Source organism: Schistocerca cancellata, chromosome 10, assembly GCF_023864275.1.
Source record: "Schistocerca cancellata isolate TAMUIC-IGC-003103 chromosome 10, iqSchCanc2.1, whole genome shotgun sequence".
Lineage (NCBI taxonomy): Eukaryota > Metazoa > Arthropoda > Insecta > Orthoptera > Acrididae > Schistocerca > Schistocerca cancellata.
Window position 1 is genome coordinate 154495278 of NC_064635.1, and position 16070 is coordinate 154511347.

General features: G+C 45.5%; 1 protein-coding gene across 1 annotated transcript in view; it reads left to right on the plus strand.

Annotated features, from left to right (window-relative positions):
* Nucleotides 1-4513: 4513 nt before the first annotated feature.
* Nucleotides 4514-16070, plus strand: part of LOC126106664 (uncharacterized) — a 205609-nt gene continuing 194052 nt past the window's right edge. The window contains exon 1 of the mRNA XM_049913029.1: nucleotides 4514-4613. The gene's annotated coding sequence lies outside the window, so the exon portion shown is untranslated. The remainder of the gene's footprint in view (nucleotides 4614-16070) is intronic.

A 16070-nucleotide genomic window follows, 5' to 3' on the forward strand; every position in this document is an offset into this window, starting at 1 on the left:
TGCCCTTTAAACTTGGTTTATTCCAGCACTATACCTGTATTTTGATCTTATTTGATCCTATTTTGAAGTAACACAGATAATGAGTAAGAATTTTGTATTGTTTATTGAAATTTCCACGATATGACAAAGTTTTTGATTATTGATTTATTTTGCACTGTCGTGGTTTTTTGGGTGATCGGAAAATGTTGTAACTTGAGATTTACATTAACAATATATTTGGCTATAATGTATTAAAATTTCATTAACCTCATACAAATACATCGCAAGCCATATATTTTTAAAGTGAACGTTTCCTTCCGAAGACGCCTAAAATCGCAAAATCCGTACCAGAATAAGAAAAAAAAAATATAAATTTGACTGTAAAACGAAAGTGCTGCATATAGCCTTACGCAGAGTAAAACAAGGAAAATATTGGTGTATCACATTTTGTGATACGTTTATCGGTTCGCTCGTAATTAAAGCGTAAATTCGAGTGTCCATAATAAAAATCCTATAGTAAGAGGAGTCGTCAGGAACCTAATCTGATCAGTTTAAACAAATAAAAATAAAATAAAAACAAATGATGTATACATAACATAATAATGCAATATACATAACGGTATTACTACGAAGAACAATATCCAGTAGAGACGAACTCCGATGCAGAAGCACTGAGTCGAGCAGGTCGAGCCGCGAGCTGTATTACTGCATGAGCTAAGACCGCAGAGACCAGAGTGACACCTGAGTTGCTTTGCTCAACGCTCTGGCTAGAGTCGAGAACGCTGGGGTGAGCGTTGACCGGGCGAGTTCCGAGGGTTGGGGGAGCGGTGAACTCACCCGCTCCGAGACAAATCGTCCGTTCCCTTGCGAGCAGGTTGTTGCAAGTAGTTCCTATGTTATCCGCTAGGTGGCTCTCTGTCCTGTTGCTCGCATCAACTGCCCAGAGGGCAGGACGTGCGACTGAAATGATCGCCGACAGAGTGCGATGCGAAGTTAAGCTGCGCCAGACACTGCACGCGGCAGACGACGCACAGAGACGGCACGGCATATGTGAAACACAAAATCCAATGGGGCACTGCACAATGCAGGCAGCCAAGGTAGAAGCAGGGCAGAGGCCGGCGCTGGCTGTGTTGTGTGGCGTGCACTGTGCTCTGACCAGCAGAGGCGCTGCTGATATGCTCCGTCTCTCTCTCTCTCTCTCTCTCTCTCTCTCTCTCTGCCGTGGGAAACGTTTGGAGCTACCGTTCTTTTTTTCTGAATCACTGATTGTTCACTCCTTTGAAAGATGCAACTCTATGAATCAGTTCAAGAGCGCATCCCCCATCTCTAGTCCGGTGCAGTCGTGCTCTACTACATTCGAGGCTGGCTACACTTCCACTATGCCTATAGCACACCCACAGCCGACATCTCACGCGTACCTCATCATACGTTCGCATTCACACTTTGCAGACAATTACCATATCTAATATTAAAATGATCGTCTATATTTAAATAACCCTATCTTACTAATTATCATCAGGCTCTTCCCTGAGTGTCGGAAGGGCACTCAGGTGTCTTTAGTTGTGGGGTCGAGCCATGTAGCGGCTTACATGGAGCCGATACAACGTTCAGGTCGGCTTGGCAATATTTAACCATTTTATGCTAACAGAGACAGTCTTGTGTTCCATAGCTAACGCCGGGAAAGAATTCAGTAAATATTTAAAAACCCACTGCATCTAGAAAATATGTGCCAAGGCCGAAATACGTAAAAAATTTAATTTAATAACATTTATGACTTGGAAAATTATTTAATCAGTTAGTTTGAATTTATCAGCATGAGAGGGTTGCTAAAGTTCACGTAAATGTGCTTAATTCTGTCTAAATGAATTTTTATTACCACACGTAAAAAAAGGGGTTCTAGAACAAAGTTCGTACTGAAAGAATAAATAACAAAAATATTTAAAGCCATTTCTTCCCCATTTTTATCCATTCATTTTCCATAATAAATATTCACTTTTATATATATATATATATATATATATATATATAGTTTGTGCAGGTATCGGTCCATATGTGTCGGTATTCGATAAGGCCTCTCTGCCATACAGTCCCAGAGTGACGGACAGAATATAGCGCAGACGCGGCGTGAATACTATTTGTAAACCGACAAGGAAGATCAGAGAGTGTCTTAGGTCGACAAATGAGAAAAGGAACCAAATTACGACATCGGGAATATATCGCATACCATGAACAAGCGGAAAAATTTGTGTTGCAGGAACTGGACGATCGATCGACGCCAGCTTCACAGAACATAAGCGACATGTGCTATGTGAGAGCGACCACATAGTAAAATTCGCTGTCACGGAAGTTCTGGCTGTAGAGAGGAGCTACTACACTCGGTTGTTCAGAGAGACTACAGTAGTGCACCAACATGAGAATAGTTTCAACAAGCAAGTAGAAAGTCTCAAAGTGAACGGATTCTCAATTCCCGTCCTGTGGCGGAGAAGCCCTCGGACGTTGGCGCGTCGGGTACATACACTCTGCGGCCGCGAGCCCGGCTACAGTCCACCACCAGCAATGGAGGCTGCAGCTTTGACAATGCCAGCCACTTGTGCAGGCGAAACATCAGAAAAATTGTCAAACATCGGCCAAAGAACTCGAGACAGAAGCCAGCAGGCGGTTTGTCAACAAATGCCCACGAAATCCTTAACAATTTTGTATTGTTAAAAAATGTTCTCACACCACACTCCGTGTCCGCATGCATAAAACAATCACAACAAGTTTCATTTTGGTAATACGCACTGATGCATCGAACCAACAGGCTGAACAGATGTTTTCTTTAGTTGTTCAATGCTTTACTAAAACTGACGGTATCCAACAGAAGCTGTTGAAGTTTCATCCGTTGAATACCGAAACGTCAGAGACACCTGCAAATTCCATTAGATAAATTTATCGATTTTTGTGGAGACAATATCCCTACTAGCTTCGGACGGCTTCATCGCCGCGGCCAACGGAATGTGTTTCACCAAAAGAAGAACTTGGAAAAAATGTAGAAGGAATTGAATGTCATGCCCATATTCTCCACAACACCATATCAAGCGCTGGTGGAGTCTTAGCTGCCGACACTGAAATAATCGTCATGAAAATATTTATTTTTCGATATACACGACAAGGGCAGAGAAGCTGAAAGAGATGTTATAAGTTGTCAGTCATCAGACTGTTGTATCTGTCAAAAACAAGATGGCTGTCGTTAATGTCCGCAATTGGGAGAATTCTTAAGCTTTGGATTGTATTGAAACAATATTTTAGGTGGGCTGCCTTCGACGTCATTTCATTGAAATTTACTTCATGTGTCTGCAGTCAGTCTTGGCTCTGTTTGAAAAAAATAAAATAAAAAGGTGGAGAAGAATGAAGTCTTGATATTTGAAATAAGAAATATACTGACTATCAAAGATGTCTGAATGAAAGTAAGACCGGCAACTTTATTGGCATGCAATCCAAGATGAATTTGAAGAAATTAATAAATATCATTTAATTAGATGACACTTTGTGTTGCTCCAGTTGGGTGGTAACTGAAAACACTTTTATATACCTTACTAAAAAAAAGTTGGAGATTTTAGGCGGTAATAGTTTTCAGGAATACGTGTATCTGAAGAGCTTTTTAGAAACTACTCGTGACTCGGAAGAACGGAAGTCTGAAACCACCGCTGAAGAAGCATGGATTTACATTCACAATAAAACCGAAAGTCCTGAACGCAGATGCCAGGAGCTAAAATTATGCGAATATTTGATTTCTATTCCTGCACACGACGCCACTGTGGAAATAGTATTTTCGCTGATGTCGGCCCAGTGGACTGATGAAATAAATCCACTGTTGTCAAGGACTGTGGAATCAGTCTTACAGTTGCCAGTTTAACTGCAAGCTGACTTGCATGGAATTTTATGAGTATGCAAAAGAGAAAAAGAAAAACTTTCTGAAAAAGGTGAACAAGTTTCACGTAATTGTGTTCTAAACAAAAAGTAATTACATTAAATAACATCCCAGAGTGTTCTGACAAGGTCCCAGCTGTACATGGCAACCCTATGTAGACGTTACTTTTTTATGTGCCGATATGTCATCATGCGCCATTGTATTTTAAGAAACCGTACAGCGAATAGAAATTTTTGACGGGTTGTCTACGTCGCATGTAAGTTTTGATGCAAAAACCGCTAAATATGAGACAAAAATTTCGGCAGAATGTAACCAAATAGTCGTGTGCGCGATCTGTTCCTCATGACTCAATCACAGAAGAGGTAACTGCCACTTACTTGAAGCCGTTAAAAATGAAAGGCACTAAAAACTGCGATAACTCCCGTCGAAAAATACCCATTCTGCTGACGTCGATACGATTGGAATCTTTGTACTTGCCGTTTCATGAGGGAATCGATGCGAAAAGCCCGAATGACACTGACAGTATTCGGCTTTGTGACGCAAGAAGTTTCTGAGAAAACGAAGTAGCGAAGGTCACTCGCCTCGCACGTTCTTCGGACGTCCCGAGAGCGGCAGTCACGTGACTACAGAGCAGCGGCCGCGGCTCTTGTGGCAGTCAGTTGTTCGCGGTGCGTCGCAGTGATCAAGACGCGCGGGAGCGGAGAAGTGTCGCCTCTCTCAGCAGGTAGGAGCGCCGAGCCAGAACGGCTGTTACTCAACATCTTCCTCGGTTCTGAGCTCAGATTTAAAAGACACGAATTTTGAACTGAAATTTCAATGTACTAACTACTGGAAAAGGCGACTAGCGAATTGGTACAACCAGATAGGAAGTGAGGGTTGTCTGCCCATCTTCAGTGTCTCCAGGTGTGGGTGGCTGTATAGACACCCCGCCCCTCCCCCCTTCTTTGTGTGCGTTGCCCGCCAGACTCGGCTTCTTACGTCAGAGGTCTTCAGTTGTAATGCAAATCCTACTCGCGGAAATTAAAAAACAGGGCGTGTTTGATGTCGAACTTTTTTCAAAGTGTGCACCATTCCAGACAAGGATGTGCTCACGAAGTAGAATGTCCTGTTGAGATAGAGACGCGACTTTGCTCTGCTATAGGGGTGAGGACAACTTTTCCGATTCTGAAAAACAGCCATGTTCTATTTCATTATGGCCTTTTGTGGCGGACAGCTGTGGTAAACTCTTCTCAGGAAATCAGACGAGGGCTGTGTTCGTGTAGCCGGGAGATGGCGAGCGAGAAACTTGTCGCTCTGAAATCAACATTTCAGTGGGCACATATCAGGACAAGAAATCATGAGTGGCAATTTTTTACCTCATCCAACGTGTAAACCACCTTTTCAAACCACAGAAAACGATGTACTGGGTGTATCACAAGGAATAATCCCATTTAAAATAATCATAACTATTATGGTATTTGACATATGTGCATGAACAACGTACTGTTGGAAAGAGTAAACTAGCGAGTTTTACATGGTTCCCGCTAGGTAGCCACACTAGCATTTGGAAGTGCGGAAAGTTTTAAGTGAAAGTATTACTGAACGATGGATCTGTCGCACTGGACCAAATCATTCGGTTTACATTATTGGCCTGACTGTCTGTAACTATTTCTTGTGCTGGTTTATAAAAGAGAGTATTTACGTGCCTCCGTTACCAACAACAATGAACGAACTAATGCATCGCGTAACAGCAGGTGTGGAAGCTGTAACTCGAGACATGCTCGATGCAGTGTGGAAATGATTCGAATACCACATTCACATATGCCGTGCACTACAAGAGAGGCATATTGAACACCTAAGAAAAGGTATAAAAAAACTTTTTGAGTTTCCCATAATCATCAAAAAACAAAATTCATTGTATATGTTTATTAGTTTCAGAAATACAGACGTGGCAAATCAGCTGATTATTTTCGATACGCCGTGTATGTCTATATGTGCCTGGAGTGCCGAAGTGGATCTTCCACAGTCAGTCGCTACTGCACGTCTGACTTCAGACAGCGTGTGCATTTGAGCGTGTGTGTGTGGGCGTGTGTCAGTTAAATACACGGAGGCAGTAAAGAACTGTCAGAATATTTAGACTAAACTGTTCTGCTAAAAAACCGTATTATAGTCTCGCTTGACTATTTTACAATGAAGTAGTTATATTCTCGTTGTCATTTATAGTTATTACGATTCTTGAAATTTATGGAACCACTTCTCTTAAATTTGTAGAGTCTGAGTTTAAGAATTAGTCGCTGCCTGCTCTGTAGCCGGTGCACTGAAGGTCGCATAGAAACTGTCGCTGATACATCGAAATTACTTTTGTAGCTGAAAGCAGTGTCATTTCTATTTCCAGTCTTGACTAAACGCGATCAATTGTACAGACTCAGACCACCTCACGCCCAGTGTCTACGTCTACTTCTATATCTCTACTCAATTACGTGAGGTGCATGACAGAGGGTACGTCTCATTGTACCAGTTATTAGGGTTCCTTCTTCTTCCTTTTACGTACGGAGCACGGGAAGAGTGATTGTACGAATGTCTCTGTGCTTGCAGTAATTATTCATCTTATTCTTACGATCCCTGTGCCAACGATACGTAGCGGGTTGTAGTATACACCTAAAGTAATCAATTAAAGCCGTTTCTTGGAACTTTGTTAATAGACTTTCTCGGGATCTGTCGCTGCAGCAACAAAAAAGCGTTATTTTTTCACCAGTCGCGTTTCGCTTTATTGAGGTAAAGCATCATCAGTTCTTTACATTTTGATTTGCTTTTAGATCGAAAAACAGGTCGTTAAGAATAAGTTGATTTCTGGCATACATCGGGAAATGCCGTCTCGCAGCACATCGTTGCTTTTCTGCGTTAGGCACCGATAATTCTGGTCTAATATTTAGTTGTTCTGCAGCACTATGCATTTCTTACGTTTTTCACAACACACTTTTATGCACACTACTGTATTTTGTTTGTTTTTGTACTTCAAGTACCTGTTGTGGTTTGTGTTTTGTAGGGTTGCCAAAATAACCTATCCACTAGCTTTTCTTTGACCTATGACATTTAAAAAAAAATTAGAAACGCCTCGGGTGAAAAAAAAAGTCAAGCATTTTTGTAGCTATTATAAAGCAACTGCAGACACTATGGCAACACAAATGAAGAATTTATCGGGATAGAGTGACCGAGCGGTTCTAGGCGCTACAGTCTGGAACCGCGCGACCGCTACGGTCGCAGGTTCAGATCCTGCCTCGGGCCTGGATGTGTGTGATGTCCTTAGGTTAGTTAGGTTTAAGTAGTTCTAAGTTCTAGGGGACTGATGACCTCAGAAGTTAAGTCCCATGGTGCTTAGAGCCATTTTATCGGAATAGTTTACGTCTGTCCTCAAGAATCTACCATTTCAGTTCCTTAAGTATCTCTGTAACACCCTCACACAGATTAGACAAACCTGTGACCTTTCTTGCTGCCCTTATCCGTATACGTTCAATATCCCCTGTTAGTTCTATCTCGTACGGGTTCCACACAGTTGAGCAATATTCTAGGATGATTCACAGGATTGATTTGTAAGCGATCTATCTTGTAGTCTGATTGTGCTTCCCTAGCAATAAATTGAAGTCTTCCACCGCTTTAAATATTATGAATTCCCTCCAGTATTTACGACTTTACGAACGATATGGCAAAATTTAGGATTTTTTTTAAATTTTTGGTGATTTGTAAGTGTAAGTGTATAAAGTGCTCAAAAGGATGCACGAAGGAAAATCATTCTTTACAGCTTGAATACTCAACGATATTTCTTTTCAAACTCTTAATAAGCTATTGGTATACTTGTCCTTTTCTGCCACTCATAGAATTTTGATTGCACAAAGTAGCATGTATGGGATGTAACTTTCCTCCTCGTAACGTATAATAGAGTATGTAGTGCTATATCCTCCGCAGTTGTTCTCTTTGGTAGTCACATAATGCCTGTTACTGGCGAGCTCCCGCACAGGTGTCTCTGTTTTGTTGTGGTGACAAATCTGGAGTGAAGCTCTGTGTAGTGAATAACGTATTTGGTTTTAACATATTAACAAGCGTTTATCGCACTTACAAATTAACATAGAATGTCCTTCTAGTGAATACTAAGCGTGAGTCGAGGAAATGTCTTCGAAAGATTTTGAAGTAAACAATGAAGCGCTTTCTGGTGCACCAAATGTGTGTGGTGACCGTACCGGGATTAGTGACACTGGTAAGAAACCAAGAATAGTTCAGAAATGTAGGGAGGAATACTGGAAAGCATGAAATGTAGGGAGGAATACTCGAAAGCATGGCCCTGTTTACTGCACTCCACCAAATCTAACTGACATATGTTTTGTACATCTACATCGATATTCTACACATCACACGTAAGTGTCTGGCAGAGGGTCATCGAACCGCCTTCACAATGATTCTCTATTATTCCACTCTCGAACAGTGCGCGGTAAAAACGAACACCTATGACTTTCCGTGCGAGCTCTGATTTCCCTTATTTTATTATGATGATGGTTTGTACCTAAGTAGGTAGGCGTCAACAAAATATTTTTGCGTTCGGAGAGAACGTTGGTGATTGAAATTACGTAAGAAGATCCCGCCGCAACGAGAAACGCCTTTCTTTTAAAGATGTCCATCCCAAATACTGCATCATGTTCGTGACGCTCTTTCCCGTATTTCTCCATAATATGAAACGTGCTGTCGTTCTTTGAACTATCACGATGTACGCCATTAATCCTATCTCGTAAGGTTCCCAGACCGCGGAGCGATGCTCCAAAATAAGGCGGACAAGCGTTGTGTAGGGAGTCTCTTTAGTAGATCCGTTGCATCTTCTAAGACGAAGTCGTTCGCTTCCCCGAAACATTTCCTGCGTGTTCTTTCCAATTTAAGTTGCGTGTGTAGGAAGGATTTTCCAGTTGCTCATTGTGGAAGAAACGATTACCATAAACACGTGGCTAGCAAAATTCTTTCATACGGACGAGAATTTAACCATTTTTCTAAATCCTCGGAAGACGAAAGACTGATAACAAACGCAGAGTTGTCATTTACGACATTCCTTGTAGAACACAACAAACGCGCTTCCGCCTCCCCCCTACCCACGCCGCCTGCACTATCTGACACATTACTAATTGTTTTTCTTGAAAGTTGCCATCTCTGCGTGCTGTTTACTCTGAAACGAACGAGTGGTTCTCTCTCCCTTTTAGCTATAACAAAAAGAGAGAAACGTGTTAGTCGCGAAATGAACTGATAGCACACAGAAGCCGTCAACAAAAGAATGTCTAAGTCACGGAACAAAAATCTAAGGAAATTATGGGTTCGCTCAGAATGGTCCTTTTGTCTAAGAGTAGGTATTATACGTTTAGAGAACAAACGACAGATAAAAATTTTCTTGAAATATTTTTCAATCAGTTCGCACTGTGGTATTTAATTCATCATCTTAAGCAGTAGCCTTTGTTACACTAAAAATGACACAAGTGATATCTCAAGAGCCTATACATAGTTTGAGAGGATACGACAACAACAGCGAAACGCCATGAACGCCGTTGGCTGGTGGAAACGAGCAGCAATGCAGAATTACTGACTTTACAAGTGAAATGTATGAAATTATATAGTGGGCCTACTGTACTTGTGCCGTCAGGAAAATGAGAACCAACTGCAGTTTCTAATCTGACTGCTCTAATCATTAAAAAAAAAACAACCTTTGGTTATGTCATGTGATACGTAAACACATTTAATTTGAAACTTCCTGGCAGATTAAAACTGTGTGCCCGACCGAGACTCGAACTCGGGACCTTTGCCTTTCGCGGGCAAGTGCTCTACCAACTTTTTTTTTTTTTTTTTTTTTTTTTTGTTCGTTGCATCTGCTCGGGGCGGACGTCGTAAGACACCCGTTTAAGTTCGTTGTTGATCGATTGACTCAGTTTTTTTATTACAGAGGGCAGCTAACCCTCTAACCGAACACGCTGAGCTACCGTGCCGGCTAAGCTACCGAAGCACGACTCACGTCCGGTACTCACAGCTTTACTTCTGCCAGTACCTCGTCTCCTACCTTCCAAACTTTACAGAAGCTCTCCTGCGAACTTGCAGAACTAGCACTCCTGAAAGAAAGGATATTGCGGAGACATGGCTTAGCCACAGCCTGAGGAACGTTTCCAGAATGAGATTTTCACTCTGCAGCGGAGTGTGCGCTGATATGAAACTTCCTGGCAGATTAAAACTGTGTGCCCGACCGAGACTCGAACTCGGGACCTTTGCCTTTCGCTGGCAAGTGCTCTACCAACTGAGGTACCGAAACACGACTCACGTCCGGTACTCACAGCTTTACTTCTGCCAGTACCTCGTCTCCTACCTTCCAAACTTTACAGAAGCTCTCCTGCGAACTTGCAGAACTAGCACTCCTGAAAGAAAGGATATTGCGGAGACATGGCTTAGCCACAGCCTGGGGAACGTTTCCAGAATGAGATTTTCACTCTGCAGCGGAGTGTGCGCTGATATGAAACTTCCTGGCAGATTAAAACTGTGTGCCCGACCGAGACTCGAACTCGGGACCTTTGCCTTTCGCGGGCAAGTGCTCTACCAACTGAGCTACCGAAGCACGACTCACAGCTTTACTTCTGCCAGTACCTCGTCTCCTACCTTCCAAACTTTACAGAAGCTCTCCTGCGAACTTGCAGAACTAGCACTCCTGAAAGAAAGGATATTGCGGAGACATGGCTTAGCCACAGTTTTAATCTGCCAGGAAGTTTCATATCAGCGCACACTCCGCTGCAGAGTGAAAATCTCATTCTGGAAACGTTCCCCAGGCTGTGGCTAAGCCATGTCTCCGCAATATCCTTTCTTTCAGGAGTGCTAGTTCTGCAAGTTCGCAGGAGAGCTTCTGTAAAGTTTGGAAGGTAGGAGACGAGGTACTGGCAGAAGTAAAGCTGTGAGTACCGGACGTGAGTCGTGCTTCGGTAGCTCAGTTGGGCAGTCTGCGTTCGGCAGGGCAGCAGTGCGCACCGCGCTCGGCCGTCCACGCCGCTGCGCGCGCGGAGTGTTTTGTTTACTTCCTCGTCACAGCGCTTCTCAGTCGAACAAGCTGTAATGGCCAACTCTTACAGAAAGAACACTCTTAAGTTCACCTTCTCAAACGAATACGCACGACCCAAAGCACTGGCCGTCGAACGCTTCCTACGCGAAGACGTGAAGATCCCGCGTGACGAACTCATCGGCATACACCTATCGATCATTAGCAGCGTCGTTTATGTTAAGATGACTTCCGACGCTGCCTGCAATGAGATCATTCAAAGGACGCGACATGGACTAAAATTTCGGCACTCCGACGGAAACGTCGGGCCTGTGGATGTCGACCATGCAGGACTTGGCCTTCGGACGATCCGTGTATTCGAACTGCCTTTCGAGGTGAATGAAGATGAAGTCATCGCGGCGCTAAGCCCGTTCGGAAAAGTCCAGAGCCACGTAGCCGAGACATGGGCACAGTTTACGACGTATCCGGTACTTAATGGTGTGAGACAAGTCCGAATCGATCTCAAACGGCACGTTCCATCGTACATTTCTATCGGCGGCTGCCGTGCGGTGGTCATATACGACGGACAACCTCGAACATGTTCCGGTTGTGGCAAAGAAGGACACGTCCGTAATGAATGCCTGCAACGCCGCATCACACAACTACGGCCCGACGATACGACCACCGACAGAACCACGACCACCCTTCCAGTCACCTATGCGGCGACACTGCACGTCCAGCCCTCACAAGGCGCCGTTCATGAGCTTCTCTCTGGTCCGATACACCCGGAGGCGTCCCAGCACCTTGACACCGGCGATGCCGCCCGTGAACATGTCCAACAGCCGGACACACCAACGATAGAAGATCACAAGGATACCAATGAGAGTGTTCTGGAGAATGAAGACCGCATCACAGCACCCGCGGCTTTTGTACCGGAACGACGTGAATCTCTTCCTTCCTCAGCCGAAAGCAGAAGTCGCCCAAACGACGAAAAAAATGCCGCAAGACATCAGACACGACTATTGAGCCCCCTCCGCAGGACGAAGAGATGCCACATCACTCCGACGGAGAACACGATAACACTTTCTCCTCTGCCACGGAGACGCGTCATCCACAAGACGGTGAACCGGCCAACAGAGATCGTGCGCAAGCCCCGCGCCCAGAAGCCATGGAACATAGCTCGCCTGTTGTCACCGACGCCATTGAGCCGACTCGGCCAGCGCTGCCACCTCTCGCCGATGTCAAACCTGTCGGACACCTTTCATGGGCGGATGACACGGATTTCCACCTCCATCTGATGCGGAAATGAGATCTGTTTCTCCGTTAGACCAACACTAAAATGGGGGAAGTTTCTACGGCGACTCCTGCGACTTCTATGGACTTCCAGCATCCACCACAACAATCTTCACCAGCTACGAACCTATCGGCAGCACGGATCTCCCATCAGGCGTACCGAATAGCTACTATCAATACTAATAATATCGGCTCCCACGCTAAACTTCAACTGCTCCGTGACACGCTACGAGCAGCGGACATCGACATCGCCCTGTTACAAGAACTGAGAACAGCGACTTGGACTGGGTGTTATGGATATGAGACGTACGCCGCCCCTGCAGCTATGGAACACTCAGGCGCAGCCATCCTCCTCCGAGAAGGAATTGCAGTTTCCGATGTCGCATACCTCCCAACAGCGCGAGGGGTGGCCATAACAGTTGAAGGACTCAAAATCATAAATCTCTACGCCCCATCGGGCACTGATAAACGGAGGGATCGCTCCCATTTCTACGCAGAAGATATAACGCCTTTATTCCTCGGTCGATACGATCATCTCATCGTAGGTGGAGATTTCAACTGTGTTCTCGAGCGCACAGACCAATACCCTCATTTCACCACATGTCCCGAACTTCGCTTCCTCGTCCGCCGCCTTCGTCTCCTCGACACTTGGCGAGTGGTACACGGCGACCGCCCGGGGTATACACACATCACGAGCCACTCCGCCAGCCGACTTGATAGAATATACATCTCTAACGCTCTAAAATCAGATCTCCTCGACGCGGAACGTTGGCCGTCTGCCTTTTCGGATCATGACATCTATATCTGTACCATGAACCTACGTCGACAATCTATATGACGCAGTGCAGGACCTTGGAAACTCAATGTCGCGCTACTGCGGGACCCTGAATGTCGACAACAGGTCACCGACACGTGGCACACCTGTGTTCGACGCATTATGCGTTACGAGACCACACTGCAGTGGTGGTTGCTGTGCGCCAAACCGGCCATCCGACGCACATTGACACACTATGGCAGAGCCAAAGCCAGGTGGAATCACCATACAACTGATTTCTACTATAGCGCTCTACGTGAACTCATGGATCATCCTCCATCCCCGGATCGCCTCCAAGAAGCTCAACGCATCAAGGCAAAGATTTTATCCTTGACCAGATGCCGTCTAGAGGGAGCCATTATACGAGCCCGCAGCCAAGACAGGATTAACGGTGAAGAACCTTCTATGCATCATATTGTTCAAAATGTTCGTCGACGCCGACAGGCTTTAATGACAACTTTAGACTTACCTGATGGACGACGGCTGACTTCGCAAGCTACCATTGCGGATGCATTCACAACGCACTATAGACTTTTCTATCAAGAAGTACCTGCCGGTGCAGAGGCAATTGCTGAGGTTGCCCAGGAGACACTTGGTACTCTAAACGCAGCAGCTGCAACCCTCCTGACTGCTGAAGTGACCACCGACGACGTCCAAGGTGCTGTGGCCAAAGGGTCTCTGAATCGATCTCCCGGCCCGGATGGTTTACCTCTCGAATTTTACAGAACCTTCCAAGATTTGATGATGCCACGATGGAGGGACATGTACTGGGAACTTTTGTCCGGCGCGGCGAACCCGCCACCAATGTTCATGGAAGGCTTACTTGTACCAGTCCCGAAACCCGCAGGAGGAACACGACTCGACAGTTATCGGCCGATCACGTTACTCAATTCGGACTTCAAGATTTTCACACGCCTTCTAGCAGTGCGACTCAAACGTGTCTTACGGGACATTGTTTCCCACGAACAAACATCCTTAGGCGGCGATCGTAATATACAGACAGCCCTCAGTGAATATCGAGATGTGATCGCTGTGGCAACACACTCGCGACTGCCAGGCGCTTTAATCTCCATCGACTTCAAACAAGCGTTTGACCGCGTCAATCATGCATTCCTCAACGCAGTGATGGACCGAATGGCAATTCCCCCGACGTTCACGCAGGTGATTATGCGGCTCCTTCGTGGAGCAACGTCCAGACTTCTCGTCAACGGCAGACTTACGGAACCTATACGGATTGAACGCTCAGTACGGCAGGGTTGTCCATTGTCGACGGTGCTTTATGCCATTGCGATGGAACCACTCATTTGCGGATTACGGCGACGTTTGACAGGTATTCCACTCCGGGATCATATGTTCCGCTGCCGAGCTTATGCGGACGACTTGGCCCTCGTCGTACGTTCAGCGGCTGACGTACAAGCTGCGATGCGGTGGATTACCCGTTACAGTGCAGGGGCAGGGAGCGTTATGAACGTGGCAAAATCATGCGCCATGAAGATCGGCCGCGGCCTTCCCGCAGACAGCGTAGTTCCATTTCAACTGGTGGATACCCTTTGTTGTCTCGGATTGGTGTACACCCGAGACATTCGCCGCACCTCGGCGATTAATTTTCGGGCGCTGCTGCAACGCATCCGGGCCAACATACAAAATCACATACTACGCCCGTTGAATATGTGCCAGAGAGTCACCTTCGTCAGTACCCATCTGGCGGCTCGGATACCCCATATAACGCAGATTCTGCCCATCACTGCGACAATGGCGGCCAGGTTACAGGCGGCATTCGGCTATTTCATTTGTTCTGGACACATCTTCAAAGTCCAGTATGAAGCTCTCACCTTACCGAAGCGGGATGGTGGCCTCGATCTGGTTAATGTGAGAGCCAGGACTACGGCACTTTACACCAATACTATGCTCCGGTTATGGAAAAGCCAAAATGCTAGTTTTACTGGAATGTTGACCACCGAACTCGCACCTGTTTCGAGACGCCCACCGACGTCTTTGGCACACATCCCACCTCCGATGTCACACATCGGCCGTTTCTTTTTGGAGTACAGCTACATATGCACCGAGCTCCCCAGGACCAGGAAGACGACCACCCGCGACATCTACCGCCTTCTCCGAAAGTCTCCACCCCGCAACCCCGTCGAAACACGTCACCCCCAGGTTTCATGGCCTACAGTTTGGAAAACGATCCACCAACCGTATCACACCACTGACACCACCTCTATGTGGTACCTTCTCGTCAACGGCAAGTATACTACAAGACAGAAACTGCATCGCATCGCACTGGTGGACTCACCCCTGTGCCTCAAGTGCAATGTCGAAGATACAGATTTACATCGTTTTGAGTGTGGGCCAGCAGCAGCTGTCTGGACCCTCGTACAGAAGATTGTGGCTTTCTACCTCCGAGTACCACCACGTCACGTTTCTCCCACAATGATGATATATCCCGACACGACCTACTTTCCATCGGCTAAGTGGCACGCCATCACATGGATCAGTGGCATGGCTGTCAACTACCTCTTCCGGGACGACATTGTCGATCCGGCGGACTTTTGGACACGCCTCCAAGTACATCACCACACCCTTCGCCGGCATCGACACTATCGGGCCACTTTCGCGAACTATTTACAGAGCATTTTCACCAACCCGCCTCAAAGCTGGAATCTGAACGAACCGTGCCAGCCAAGACTGGACGATCCCACGTTCCCCTTCAATGGTCAATGATAGAATGCATTTTGTTCTAATGGCGCGCCAAAGTGGAGCATGGCGCGGAAAGTATTCCTATTTTATTTCACTTCTCTTTTCTCCTCCTCTTCTAAGTTTTTTTTTCTCCTTACACATGTTTATCCTTTTCACACATAGCTCTCTATCTGCAGCCTATTTGTTTTTTTTACTCTTGTGCTCCCAAAAAAAAAAAAAAAATTGCTGCTGATGGTGAGACTGTATACTCATTTATGTTAACAAAAAACATAAAAATACAAAAGAAGGCCGTTGCGGAAATATAGCTACCTTTGATGTTTTACGTTTTCAAAGAATATTGTGTTATTTTATGAAGA